Source organism: Hyperolius riggenbachi, chromosome 7, assembly GCF_040937935.1.
Source record: "Hyperolius riggenbachi isolate aHypRig1 chromosome 7, aHypRig1.pri, whole genome shotgun sequence".
Taxonomy (NCBI): Eukaryota; Metazoa; Chordata; class Amphibia; order Anura; family Hyperoliidae; genus Hyperolius; species Hyperolius riggenbachi.
The window spans coordinates 274,226,773-274,241,692 of record NC_090652.1 but is presented as its reverse complement, the minus strand read 5'-3'; positions in this window follow the sequence as shown (position 1 = coordinate 274,241,692).

Below are 14,920 nucleotides of genomic sequence, written 5' to 3'. Positions count from 1 at the left end.
TCCTCCAGTAATTCCTCTCTATTCATAGCTGCTACCCTCTCTACTTCTAGTTCCAATTCTCTCATATTGTATCCCTTTTCATAAAATCTCTGTACCAGTACCCCACTTTGTTTCCTAAAATCTTGCAGTTCCGTGCAGTTCCAGCGGATTCTCATAAATTGGCCTCTAGGTATATTGTTTAGCCACCTGTTGTGATGGCAGCTGTCTCTGGGAATATATCCATTTTTATCAGTCGGTTTGAAAAAAGTATTAGTGCATAATTTATTCTCCTGTATATAGATATTTAAATCCAAAAAGTCAACTTTCCCCTCATCAATTTTTACTGTTATCTTTACTTCTGGCCAGTGTCTATTAATTTCCTCACAAAAAACCTCCAGGTCACTTCTGGGGCCTCTCCAGATGAAAAATAGATCGTCGATAAAACGATTCCATGCCACTATATTTTCGCTCCCCCTCAAGCGTAGGACCTCTTGTTCCCATACCCCCATATACAGGTTGGCTACGCTTGGTGCAAATTTCGCCCCCATAGCACCGCCAGTTCGTTGCACATAGTAATCCCCCTGATACCAAAAATAATTATGCGAAAGACAGTATTGTAGTATTTCCACCAGGAATTCTATTTGGGTTTCCTTAAGGTTTCCTCCCTGTTGGAGGGCTTCCTTAACAATTTGTACACCTTTATGATGGGGTATTACTGTGTACAGGGATGTAACATCCCCTGTTACCATCAGATCCCCCGGTTCCACCTTTATATTTCTAATTCTTTGTAAGAGATGTTTCGTATCCCTCAAAAGGTAGGGTAACTTGGCTACTTCCGGTTGCAGAAATAAATCTATGTACTCTCCTAATCTTTGTGTGAGGGATCCCATCCCACTTATTATGGGTCTTCCTGGTGGATTCTCTATATCCTTGTGTATCTTTGGATTGAAGTAGATAACTGGTATGCAGGGATTCGTGGGGAGTAAATATTTTAGCTCATCTGTGGATAATATTCCTTCCTTCTCCCCTTCAAGCAATTTGACCTTTAGAGAATTCTTAAATTCAGCGGTGGGATTTTTTCTCAAGATTTTATAAGTTGCTTCATCACTGAGAATTCTGGTCATTTCATTTTTATATTGCTCCTTATTCATGATGACCAGACCCCCCCCTTTGTCCGCGGGCTTTAGGATAAGATTTTTCTCCTGAACTAATGTTTTAATTTGTTCTCCATATCGCTTACTATTCCTCTGTTTTTTAACTTCTAGGGTTTCCAGGTCAGTTAACACAGCTCTCTTGAAAGTCTCTATAGTGCTCCCTTTAGTTTGGTCTTGTGGGTTAAATAGTGATCTATTTTTTAATTTTGTGTGCACATACTCCTGTGGCACCTCTTTGTCTCTCGTAAATGATCCCTGCTTGTTTAGAAAATACTTTTTTATGTTTAGGGTCCTGACATATTTATTTATCCCTAAATAGGTCTCAAATGTATTTAATGTTTTGGGTGGGGCAAAGTTGAGGCCTTTGTCCAATAGGAACAACTGTTGATTATTAAGGGGTACCCCACTGATATTAAAAATATCTCCCCCTTTTGGTCTCATCTAAGCCTGTTGCTTCCTCCCCCCCCCCTTTTTCCTCGTCTCCTCCTCCCCAATCGTTCTCGTTTTGTGTATACCGTTGGTCCCATATTTCTCTCTGGTCCAGTCCTAAAAAATGTTCATCATAATCACCCTGATCCTCAACTTCTTCCAATCCTTGATATCTGTTCCTTAAAGGGACCTCCCCATAATTGTCAGTTTCCACCTGTCCAACAGGATGTCTTTGTCTTAAATTGTAGTGGGTAATCCCTGGTCTATCATATCCCCCCCTTGGTGTTGGATTGCCTCTCCTAATAGGGCTCCTCTGCGGGACTGTTCGCCAGTTTTGGTCACCTGGTGTCTCCCATCTATCATGAGTCCAATTATTCCATCGTAATTTTACGGGTTCCTTTGGTTTATTTACACCCCTAGGAATACGGGGGCCACATGGGACATAAAGCAGTGCATTACCTGCAATAGTGCGGGTGTAGTGTATATATTGTGGTGCCCTTGTGGGATGGAGTATGTGGGCAGAACCACGAGGGCACTCCACAAACGCATTGGACAGCATATTTATAACATCTCAAAGGGACTCCAGACACATAGTGTATCGAATCATTTCAGATTGAAACATGGGTCCAACCCCAATCTCATGAGGTTTATGGGAATAGAAAAATATGTGAAGAAATGGAGGGGATCTAGTTTGGTTAGGGAGATTTCAAAGGCGGAGGTGAAGTGGATTTACAACCTGAAAACTATGCACCCGGGAGGATTGAACATTGAGTTTGATTTAAACTGCTACATTAATAATGATTTGTAATTTGTGGGAGGGGAGTGATGAGGAAGAGGAGGGGGGGGGGGTACAACAATAACAATATAAAGAATGTGGGTAAGTGGTTTTAGGGTACACATTGGCTTAATAACACACAGGAGATGTTTTGGAGCTTATATCAAATAGAGATCAGAGTTCCTTATTTCACCACAAGATGGAGATAGGGGAATTTATCGGATATATCTAGGAATAACATACGCACTATACTTGATCATTTTAATTTGAATTTTATTTAGTATAATCCAGTAATGGTACCACTGTAAGCAATGATGTAAAACAGCAATGTCCGCCTGAGTATGGGCTTCCACCTTACGACGGAATAGTAAGCACCGCAATATAGCGGTATCCATTTTGCCGAAGCCCATATCTATGGGCTGGAGATTCACAGCCTGGAGGAGGGGTCTACTAGTATAAAGGGACGTTGACGCGCTGGTGACGTCAGCCCCTGATGAGACCGATTGGTCGAAACGCGTAGGGCGGAGCCACGTCCAGCGCGTCTGACGTCACCATACCGGGATTGTACTGTGAGCTCGGAGAGGGAGTTTCAAGCGCCGTTTAAGCAGCTGGTTCGCCGCGGAGGGACGGGGAGTCGGGACGCCTCTCATCCATCTACTCAGGTGCCGGGCAGACCTTGCTGTTAAGGCTTTGATGTGCTAGTTTCCAAGAAAGCATTATGTGAGTGCGCATTGGTGCGCGGGCATTGTGGCTAAAACTTTTAAACAGGATTACACTATTGTGCTTTTATGTGTTTTATTGAGGATGTTTTACATTAAAGAAAAGATGAAGATTTAAGAAAGAAAGTGCCTTGTGGAATTCATACAAACGCTAGATCCACCTGTTGTTTGAGGTGGCAAAGATCCGGTGAGCAGATTCAGAGAAGGAGTGTGCGGGCACGTGTGTTGCACTTTGATCACTGAAGCACGGGTGGTGTGAATATGTGTAAACAGAGTCACGCTATGTGCAATTTTGTGTTGTTATAGGCAGGGCCGGCCCTAGACTTTTTGCCGCCTGAGGCAAGATTCGAAAAAATCCCCCCCCCCCAGCCGTGGGGTGGGGAGTGCCGAGCTGGAGGGGTAGCTGGCAGAAAGGGGGTATTGGGCCTAGCGGCGGGGAGGGGGGTCAGACTCCCCCCTCCCTCGCCTGGGTCCCCCGATCTGCGCTCCTCCTCCAGCGTAAAGTACCAGGCAGCCAGCGTGCATATCATTAAGAGGCAGCGGGCGGGGGAATCACTCACCTCTTCCGCGTTCCATCGTGCGCTCCACTGACGTCACTTCCTGCAAGGCCGTCCACTTACAATACAGTGGGCGGCGTTGCCGGAAGTGACGTCAGTGGAGCACGCGATGGAACGCGGAAGAGGTGAGTGATTCCCCCGCCCGTTGCCTCTTCGTCATATGCACGCTGGCTGCCTGGTACTTTACGCTGGAGGAGGAGCGCAGATCGGGGGACCCAGGCGAGGGAGGGGGGGTCCGACCCCCCTCCCCGCCGCTAGGCCCAATACCCCCTTTCTGCCCGCGACCCCTCTAGCTCGGCGGGCGGCCCCAGCGTCCATGCAGAGGCGGGTGCTGCCCCCCCAGATTTGCCGCCTGAGGCAAATGTTTCACCCCGCCTCATGAGTGGGCCGGCCCTGGTTATAGGAACTGGAGAGCGCAGTCCAGCAATTGTATTGATATCACCCTTTGGAAAAGTGTGACAGCGATCCCAGTGAAGCCTGTGGACATTGTATGGAGAAAAAACTTGACTGTGACCATACAACCTGAGAAACAATTTGTTATAGTTATTGTATGACCGTTGTGGACAGCGCAGCCTAGTTGCTAAATATATCATTGGTTTTAAATATTGATTGCACAATGGAGACAGAACTGTCAAGTGTCCTTGGCAATTACCAGAAACAGGATACAGAATTAAGGAACAAAAACCTAGGTCAGTTCACAGAATTATGGACAGTTGCTATACTACACATACTGTACATTTATTATTCTCCAGCTTCGCTTTCTTCACATCAGGGATTCCATGATTGCCACCAAAATGACCACAATTTCTAAATGGCCCTTTTGAGAAGTCTGCGAACAGCCCACAGATAAGATTAAAATTATAGTTGATTTGCAGAGCCATCAATCATCGTACTCCTTCCTGACAATATTCCTTCGTTCTACTAAAGGTGAATCGTGTCTGACAACCTTGTTGTCTCCCATGAGGCTTAGCGCCCTAAGAATGATTGTCTGTCCTCTTGTAATGGTGACCTAGATTAGAAGTCATCCCAAACCTCCTTGGCTGCCACAGATCTTCAAATTCCATCCTGACCTCATAAGCTCAGAGGCCGGAGCTATTCTCTAGGTCTGAGTTATGAAACCCAGAACAAAGAACGCTGCAGGAGATGTTCTCCACAGCAACGAACCAAGAGGTATTAAAAAGTAATTCTTGGTTAGTATAGACTGGTGGACTACATTTCTTCAACGTTGTCAAAAACTATGTACAGCTCTCATTTGTGAACAAAAGCAGGCAGTTAGATTTCCTCCTTGAACAGGAGCATATAAGGGAGTTAGTTGCTGTTGGCAACTGGACAGCTTTTTATCCATTTTTCACAAACCCCACAGAGGAGTTTTCTTGGTACCATACCGATAGGAGGAAGTTCGGCTGTCATAGGACTGTCACACTTCCTCCTGGAGCAGTGATTAGCTTGGGACAGCAGTAAGCAGTGGCATAGAATTTATATCACATCAGAGTTAGAGAGCCTCAGATGCGGTGTAAATTCTACTTAACGCGGTCCCAAACTAGTTAATGACACATTGTAAGGCGTATTGTAAGACTTAACAACCAGAAATTGTCTTAGAACGTTTGGGCTGGGCACAGCATTTCATTGCCTGCTCCTAATCTGTGACCTACACTACGGCTACCCTCCTTCACTCCACTCGTGAGACCTGGGTTCAACTCTTTCTCCGGGTTTTGGTCCATTGCGCTCCAGCATCTCCTGGATCTTGGTTCACCTAAGTTATATCTCCCTACTATATCTAGTTTTCACCTGAACTCTGCTACGCCTGATCCTACCCGATTGCTGATGAGTCCTATGACTTCATACAGCGTAAAGGCTGGTATGTACCTATAATGGAAGCAACACCTGCAACCATGGGGTGTCCAGAACTCTGGGAGGACCAAACTAATTACCCTTCTTCCCTCAGAGAAACAGGCGTCCATATTCCATAGCAGGTGTTGTTGTGGGCAAACTTGCAGACAGTTTTTGTTTTTGAAAAAAACTGTGCATATTACAGGGTGCATTTAAGTTGAATTTTATGCTGGGTACACACTATGAGATTTTTCTGGCCGATTTACTGTCAGATTGATTATTCCCAACATGTCCGATCTGCTTTCCGATCGATTTCCGAGCATTTTCCAATCAATTTCCGACATGTTGGAAATAATTGATCTGACAGTAAATAGACCAGAAAATCTCATAGTGTGTGCCCAGCATTAGACTGTGTGTTGTTTACACTTCCTATTGTGCTAAGAATAAGAACCAGGCTGAAGGCAGCTTCTGGTGTTTTCCAAAACGGCAGAACAGCTAAATAGCAAAAAACAAAAAACCCTCTATTACTTTCTCCGTATCTTCAGACTCAAATAGGCAAGTCGGCCAGCTGGCTAGAGAGAGTGTTTAAAACCTGGACAGCATCTAACTTGTCAAGGACACAACATTTAAAAGACATAAATTATTCTTATTGGGTGCCCATTCCAATGGCAGCACATATTTCTCCTTGAAAAGTAGTGAAGGGAAGGCGGCGTAAAAAACAGACTGCACCTATGGCGCATTTTCATACTTAGAAAATGTATTTGAGATTCTTTTGAGATACATTGGAGATCATGTATCATATGTTTATATTGCATCCTCATTGGTTTCAATGACAGAAAAAAAATTATTTATTATAAAATTATTTTATATTTAAAAATTTACAAAGTAGATTCAATGTTTTGTTGTCTCTGCTAAGTGGCAGCCTCTTAAAGGGGAACTGAAGAGAGAGGTATATGGAGGCTGTCATGTTTATTTCCTTTTAATCAATACCAGTTGCCTGGCAGCCCTGCTGGTCTATTTCTCTGCAGTAGTATCTGATTAAAACCAGAAACAAGCATGCAGCTAGTCTTGTCAGATCAGACTTATAAGTCTGAACCACTGAAACACCTGATCTGCTGCATGCTTGTTCAGGGGTTATGGCTAATAGTATTAAAGGCAGAGGATCAGCAGGGCTGCCAGGCAACTGGTATTGTTTAAAAGGAAATAAACATGACAGCCTCCATATACCTCTCTCTTCAGTTCCCCTTTAAAGGGGAACTAAAGTAAGAGGTACACGGAGGCTGCCATATTTATTTCCTTTTAATCAATACCAGTTGCCTGGCAGCCCTGCTGGTCTATTTCTCTGCAGTAGTATCTGAATAACACCAGAAACAAGCATGCAGCTAGTCTTGTCAGATCTGACTTTAAAGTCTGAAACACCTGATCTGCTGCATGCTTGTTTAGGGGCTATGGCTAATAGTATTAGAGGCAGAGGATCAGCAGGGCTGCCAGGCAACTGGTATTGCTTAAAAGGAAATAAACATGGCAGCCTCCATATACGTCTCTCTTCAGTTCCCCTTTAAGTGTCCCAGAGTTAAAATACATGAACTATTGACCTTTTTCTATCTCCCTCTGCTCTCTGAAGTTGTATTCTACCAGGACATTTTTTATGGCTGTAATTTGCTTATCGGTGATGTTTACTATATTCCTGACAAGCTACCGGAAAGACAGAAGCTCTGTCACTTCCATGCCTAAAAATTAAGTCTTTCAGGCAGCAAAATAAAACAAGTACAACAGCCTGGTTATTAAAGAGACTCTGTAACAAAATGTTCAGCCTCCTTTTTTCTAGCCTATAAGTTCCTATACCTGTTCTAATGTGGTCTGGATTACTGCAGCCTTTTCTCGTTGCACTGTCTCTGTAACATATCTAATCTTCTTTTCTTTGTCAAGTCTTGTCGAGCCAGGGAGGAATGCACTTTCTCTGCTGTGATAGGGAGAAGTTATGCACACCCCCTCCACGCCCCCATATGCTCTCCTGTGTGCTGTGTGTCTGTATGAGTCACAGGCAAGGTCTCTGCTCACAGCCAGCCTGTCTGTGACCTTATTAACAGCTGTGAGTGCAGAAAGATCAGTTCAAAGCCCAGACAAGCAGCTAAGGCAACAAGTGGGAGAAACAGTCCAGCAGTCAAGTCATGTTTGAGAGGAGCCTCTGCAAATGGGCACCTGCTCTGATAATGTTTTTCCTGTTTGGCGGCCATCTTAATTGTTTACAAAAACAATGAATAAAACAGTGATTTTATCACCAGGGAAGCGCCGAAAATGTCACAGACGGGGCTAGGAGAAGGCAACAAACAGGCTGGTACTTTTATTTATGTAAGAATTTCACTGTACAGATTCTCTTTAATATGTTTTGCACTGTGCATACACGTTTATCTCATCAGTTCACGTGTCGCCTGGGGTACACTTTAAAGAGAAACTCCGACCAAGAATTGAACTTTATCCCAATCAGTAGCTGATAGTTACCCCCTTTTACATGAGAAACCTATTCCTTTTTACAAACAGACCATCAGGGGGCGCTGTATGACTGATATTGTGGTGAAACCCCTCCCACAAGAAACTCTGAGGACCGTGGTACTCCTGGCAGTTTCCTGTCTGTGAGCCTTGCTGCATTGTGGGAAATAGCTGTTTACAGCTGTTTCCAACTGCCAAAAAAACATGCAGCAGCTTCATCACCTGCCAACAGTAAAAATGTCACCATGTAATAAATGTCAGAATGTAAATCAGGGATTTAAAAGATTTTACAATGGGCAAACACTGACTAAATCATTTATACATAATTATTGTAAAAATTAAGCACTTTTTTTAATTACATTATTTTCACTGGAGTTCCTTTTTAAAGGCATAGTAGAGAGCATGCGCCTCAAAACAGAGCATGGAGAAAAGTGTAACAATAAGTGTAAGTATTAAAGCTTGCCAATATGAAATAAAAAATTAAAGTATTCAAACTCAACCGATAGCTTAGCTCCTTTCAATATGTTCAGGATCAGCGGTCAGAAGGAAAACGCAAACATCTATGTATACCAGTACATCACCACCACTTTATACTCACTTGTGTCACAGATACAGAAGGAAACACATCATTTCAAAAGAAAACATCTTTCTTTAGTTGTTCTGCTTTCCTCAAAACAAACCATGTTGCTATTTCTCAGATAAAAAAAGGGTTCAAGATTTGCAGTATGGTGAAAGCCTTATCAGAGTTCTACTTTCTTCTTTCTTTATTGTATGCGGTATTCATGTATATGTATACAAGCATAACTCTAGCAGGCATGAATAACTGTAACAGGCTTTATAATCCATTCCAGATTAAGCAAGGAAACTGGGAAAATTGTTTTTCGGTATTAACATAATTCTGTTTTTTTGCCCTGCGGGGGAATGAAATACCTTCCTTTATTGCCAGTGTGAGTCCTCCTTACTATAGATAGCGCCACTAATTATCTGTTTGTTTGCAAATGGTTGGTTGTTAGTTTGAGGCAAATAAGGCTGTCCTCGGGGCCTGGTGCCCATGATGCTATCTGAACCGCATGCGTCAGGCAGCGTCTTCCAAGGGCCGCAATTCCGGGATCCCGCTCCGCACCTTTTCCCCACCCCTGCTTCTTCATCTCTTGTGAAGAGTACAGATCACTGCTGCACTGTCTGACACAGTGGGCAGTGGCATTACATTAGCCTTTAGACCAGCGGCACTGAAGATGACAGCTGGCATGAGAGCCATGTGCCTGCCTTTTAGCATGTATATACAGGAAGTAACTAGCAGGCAGGGACACCGCTTTCATGTATCTTCAGTGCCACCGGTCTAAAGACTGATATACTGCCACCGCTTGCTGTGCCAGACAGTGCATCGCCGATCCTGACTCCGTGTCAGGAGGTGAAAGAGTGGGGGGGGGGGGGGGGGTTGCACCTATGCCTGGCTACCTATCCTGGGGCACCTATGCCTGGCTACCTATTTTGGGGAACCTATGCCTGGCTACCTATACTGGGGAGACATATGCCTGGCTACCTATACTGGGGCACCTATGCCTGGCTACCTATACTGGGGACACCTATGTCTGGCTACCAATACTGGAGTCACCTATGTTTTTCTACCTATACTGGGTGCATCTATGTCTGGCTAACCTTTACTGGGGCACCTATGCCTGGCTAACCTGTACTGGGCGCACCTATGCCTGGCTAACCTGTACTGGGCGCACCTATGCCTGTCTACCTATACTGGAGGCACCTCTGCCTGGCTACCTTTACTGGGGGAACCTATTCTTGTCTAACTATACTGGGGGCACCTATGCTTGGCTACCTATACTGGGGATACCTAGGCCTGGCTAGCTATGCTGGGGGCACCTGTGCTTGGCTACCTATACTGGGGCACATGTACCTGGCTAGCAGCTATACTGGGAATACCTATACCTGACTTCCCATACTGGGTGTACCTATACTTGGCTACCTATATCAGGATCACCTATACTTGGCTTCCTATTCAGGGGGGCACCTATTCCTGACTACCTACTTATACTTAAGGTGTTTTTTTGGGGGGTCACACCGTGGCTATAATGCTCAGTGCAAATTGTTGGGTGCTGTGCGATCATTCAAAATCAGGAGGGGGGTGCAACCTCACAAATTTGCCTCAGGCAGCAAAAACTCTACAAATGACCCTGGCTGTCCTGTAGACACTTTTCTTGGGTCTATGCCAGGGCTGGACATACTTTGCATGGCCTGGACTGCATGCTGTTAGAGTCGCGAGTGTAAGGAAACAGAAGGTTAACATTCACATATTCGACACTTCCTGTCTCAATGGCCACAGGGCATCACATGACACGCTGGCATGTTAGGGGTATATTTCTCAAGTTAGGGGAGGCAAAGAAGGGCTTTTTGAATCATGGTTTGGAAGAGTGGCAGCATCTAAGATGTCCATCCTTTTCTAAATTTCTTTACAGTAGCCAAGCCCTACCGATACAACTCCCTTCCTCCTATTTTAAAGATTTGCATATGCAGCTTCATCAATTTGTTTGGGGTAATAAAAAGCTGCGTGCCAGATGTGGGGGGGGGGGGGGGGGGGGGGGTCCTTCCCAACTTTAAAGGCTATCATTTTGCACCACAACTCTATAGAATTATTGATTGGTCGGCTCATGCTGACACAAAGGACTAGGTCTTGCTTGAGCAGGCATTTGTGGAATGCGAGTTAGCTGGTCTACCATGGATTGGCCCCTCCTCTACCCCTACCATTAAACAGTCCCATCCACTGATAGCTGCTTCCCTCAACAGGTCCTGCAAGGCCTCTTCTCTCAACTCACCAATAGGGTTGAAGAACCAGTTTTGGGTAACCCTAACTTTGCTGGAGACCTTAACATTATTATTATTATTATTATTATTATTATTTATTAGATTTATATAGCGTCAACATATTACGCAGCACTGTACAATAAATAGGATTACAGACAATGATAACTGGGGTGACAGAACAATACAGGTAACAAATCATAGATACAACAATACAGGTAATAGCAATATCATACACAATACAATGCAGATAGTAGTACATACCAGATCATAAACTGGAGTGGTAGTGGTAAAAATTACCAGTTCCAAATTATGGGTAAAGTGCACACAGTCAAGTAAGATACACAAGGGGAGAGGTCTCTGCCAAAGGCTTACAATCTAGAGGGAGGGGTTGGTGACACGAAGGAGGGGGTGCAACAAGAAGTTATTGGCAGAAAGGATTAGGGCAGTGTTGAGTTGATGTAGGCCTCCTTGAAGAAGTGAGTTTTGAGTGCTTTTTTGAAGGTGTTGAAGGTGGGAGCGAGCCTGACAGGCAGTGGGAGAGAGTTCCACAGGATGGGGGCAGCTCTAGGGAAGTCCTGCAGTCGTGCATGGGAGTGCGAGATGCGTGGGGTGGTTAAGAAGAGGTTGTTGGAGCAGCGAAGTGGACGGCCAGGTGTATATCTGCTGACCAGGTCAGAGATGTAGGTTGGGCAGGAATTGTGTATGGATTTGTATGCCAAACATAGGATCTTGAAGCTGATTCTGAAGTGAATTGGAAGCCAATGAAGGGATTTGCGTAGTGGAATCGTGGAGACAGAGCGGTGGGAGGAGTAGATGAGTCTGGCTGCTGCGTTCATAATGGATTTTAGGGGGGCGATGCGGTTTTGAGGAAGGCCTGACAAGAGGGAATTGCAGTAGTCCAGGCGGGAGATGATGAGGGCGTGGACAAGGAGTTTGGCAGTGTCTGGGGTCAGGAAAGGCCGGATCTTGGAGATGTTGCGCAAGTGGAAATAGCAGGCTCTAGCTACGGTTTGGATGTGGTAGGTGAAGGAGAGGGCTGAGTCCAGGGTGACACCCAGGCAGCGGGCTTGTGTGGTAGGACGAATGATTGTGCCATTAAAAGTGACATAGAGGTCAGTGAGGGGTGAAGCAGCACGTGGCGGGAAGATTAGGAGTTCAGTCTTATCCAGGTTTAATTTTAGGAACCTGGCAGACATCCAAGATAAAATAGCCGAGAGGCCAGAGGATACCTTCTCCATGGTGGTGGTGGAGAGGTCAGTGGTATGGAGGTAAATCTGGGTGTCATCTGCATATAGGTGATAGTTGAAACCCAGAGAGGAGAGGATTTCCGATGGAGGCGATGTAAATTGAGAACAGTAGGGGACCAAGAACAGAGCCTTTGGGGACCCCAACTGAAAGTGGGAGGGAGGTTGAGGAGGAACCATTAAAGGAGGTCTTGAAGGAGCGATTTGAGAGGTAGGATGAAAACCATGCTAGGGCAAGGTCTTGGATACCCACAGATTGCAGGGACTGGAGAAGCAGGGAGTGATCGACAGTGTCGAATGCTGATGAGAGGTCTAGGAGGAGAAGGATAGTGTATTTTCCTTCGGCCTTGGCAAGCGTGAGGTCATTGACGACTTTGGTGAGGGCAGTCTCGGTGGAGTGGCCTGGCCGAAATCCTGGTTGTAGGGGGTCAAACAGGGAGTTGGAGTCAAGGTAATGGGTCATGCGTTGGTGGACTAGACGCTCCAGGAGTTTAGATGCAAAAGGGAGTAAGGAGATAGGGCGGTAGCTGGATGGAAGTGAGGGGTCTAGTGAGGGTTTTTTAAATAGGGGAAGTACAGTGGCCTGTTTGAAGTCAGCGGGGAAGGTACCCGTGGAGAGGGAGAGGTTAAACAGAGAGGTGAGGACAGGAGCCAGAACTGGGAAGTGAGAACGGAGGCATTTGGATGGCACAGGGTCTAGGGGGCCGGAGGTGGCAGGAGAAGTGGCTAGGAGACGGCTGACTTCGTCCTCTGTGATAGGCGTAAAGGCAGTGAGTGGTGGGTGGGGTGGGGAATAGGTATTGGTGGGAGAGGAAGAAGTGGTGGAGTGGAGGCATGAGATTTCCCGTCGGATGCTGGCTATTTTGTCGGTAAAGTGGGTGGACAGATAAGTGGCTGAGAGGGCGGAGGTGGGGGGAGGAGTGGTGGGGTTAAGGAGGGAGTTGAAGGTGGTGAAGAGGCACCGAGGGTTGGAGGCTTGGTATCCGATCAAGGCAGCAAAGTATTTTTGTTTAGCATCAGTTAATGTGGAATAGAACAGCTGCAGGTTGGCCTTGTACGCCAAGAAGTCGGAGTTGAGGCGGGATTTGCTCCATTTTCGTTCATAGGTGCGTGTCTGTTTTTGGAGGTTGCGAGTGTGTGCATTGTGCCAGAAATTATCTGGAAGGATAGGTCCCTCAGCATATCCCTAGACTGGGCAATTTTGTTGTAAATGGTCGTGTGGCCCCGTATGAGTCTTGTAAATTATTGACTGCTCAAACTCCGATCTTTTTTTGGAAGTATAGACAAATTGACCATTTTGCTTATTCCAGTAAGGTAGCCGTGCACCTTCGGCATGCATACACACCTTTTGACCAAAGATGTAAGTCTCAAAATCCTCATAGACATACTACTTCCTGGCTGTATAGTTGATACTCAGAAGAATCTTTTTGCCTTTTAAATCTGAATGGCATGGGGCGTTGGGGAGGCAGCTTTCAAATGTACAATGGGAACAGTTGTTTCTTAGACCTTACAAGACTTCTCGGTATGTTCTTGCCCAGGAACAAAACTACAAATTTTCCCCTCTTCTTGTGATCAGTGCTGGAGATGTGAAAGTGCCATTGGTGACCTTAGGCATGTAGCCTGGGATTGTCCTAAAATTTGTTCTTTCTGGACGAAAGTCCATGACCTAATTTATAAGATTACAAGCAGAACTTTTCTTTTTGCTCCAGATACATACCTCTAGCATGGGGCGTCGGAGTCCTTTAAAAGTTATAAAAAATTATTGCTTCCACATTTAATCAATGCTGCTCATGCCTTGATCCCAGCCCTTTGGAGGTCCCAGTCTGTCCCTTCACTACACCAGTGGTTTCAAAGAGTTTAAAAAATAAAGGAGGTAGAGGAGGCAATATTCAACGCCCAAGATAGAGTGGATATGATCACACTCATTTGGACAGCCTGGTACGAGTTCCAAGACTCAGATGAGTACTAGTGTTGATCGAACAGTGCTCGGCACTGTTCGTTATTCCCCGAACATTGGGGTGTTTGGGTTCAGTTCGAGCACAGCCGACTCGAGCCCCGCATGGTGCTCGGCCGCGCTGTTCAGTCTCCTCCCCTTGCTTACTGCCACCTTTGCAGGCAGCCAGTAAGCGGTGATGATGATTTTTCCACAGCTATGGTCACACAGCCTAGCTGGCTGTGACCATAGCTGTGATTGGCCGAACGGGTCACGTGGTTCGGGTATATAAATACCTGAACGCGTGCTCGCTCTGCCATTCGCATGGGGGTTTAGCTTGGGGTAGGCAGGAGACAGAGCTAGCGGTTAGGTCCCAGCACTAGCTTGGGGTAGGTAGGAGACAGAGCTAGCGGTTAGGTGCCAGCACTGCCAGCCAGGCCAGCCACAGTGCCCCAGCCTCACCACTGCCAGCAGCAGCCACAGAGCCCGTGCCTCACCCACTGCCAGCAGCAGCCACAGAGCCCCAGCCTCACCCACTGCCAGCAGCAGCCACAGAGCCCCAGCCTCACGACTGCCAGCAGCAGCCACAGAGCCCCAGCCTCACCACTGCCAGCAGCAGCCACAGTGCCCCAGCCTCACCACTGCCAGCAGCAGCCACAGAGCCCCAGCCTCACCACTGCCAGCAGCAGCCACAGAGCCCCAGCCTCACCACTGCCAGCAGCAGCCACAGAGCCCCAGCCTCACCACTGCCAGGAATTGGCAGCCAGCAGCCACAGTGCCGCAGCCTCACCACTGGCAGCAGCCACAGTGCCCCTGCCTCACCACTGCCAGCCGACTGCCAGCAGGCACTGCCAGCAGCCACTGTGCCCATTTTCCAGCTGGGAAATGTTGTGCCCATAAAAAACACTGTTTATTCAATTTTACAGTTGCTTATTGTTGAGGGGAAAAAAAGTTATTTTAAGTGCCAGCTAGGAACAGTTGTGCCCATAAAAA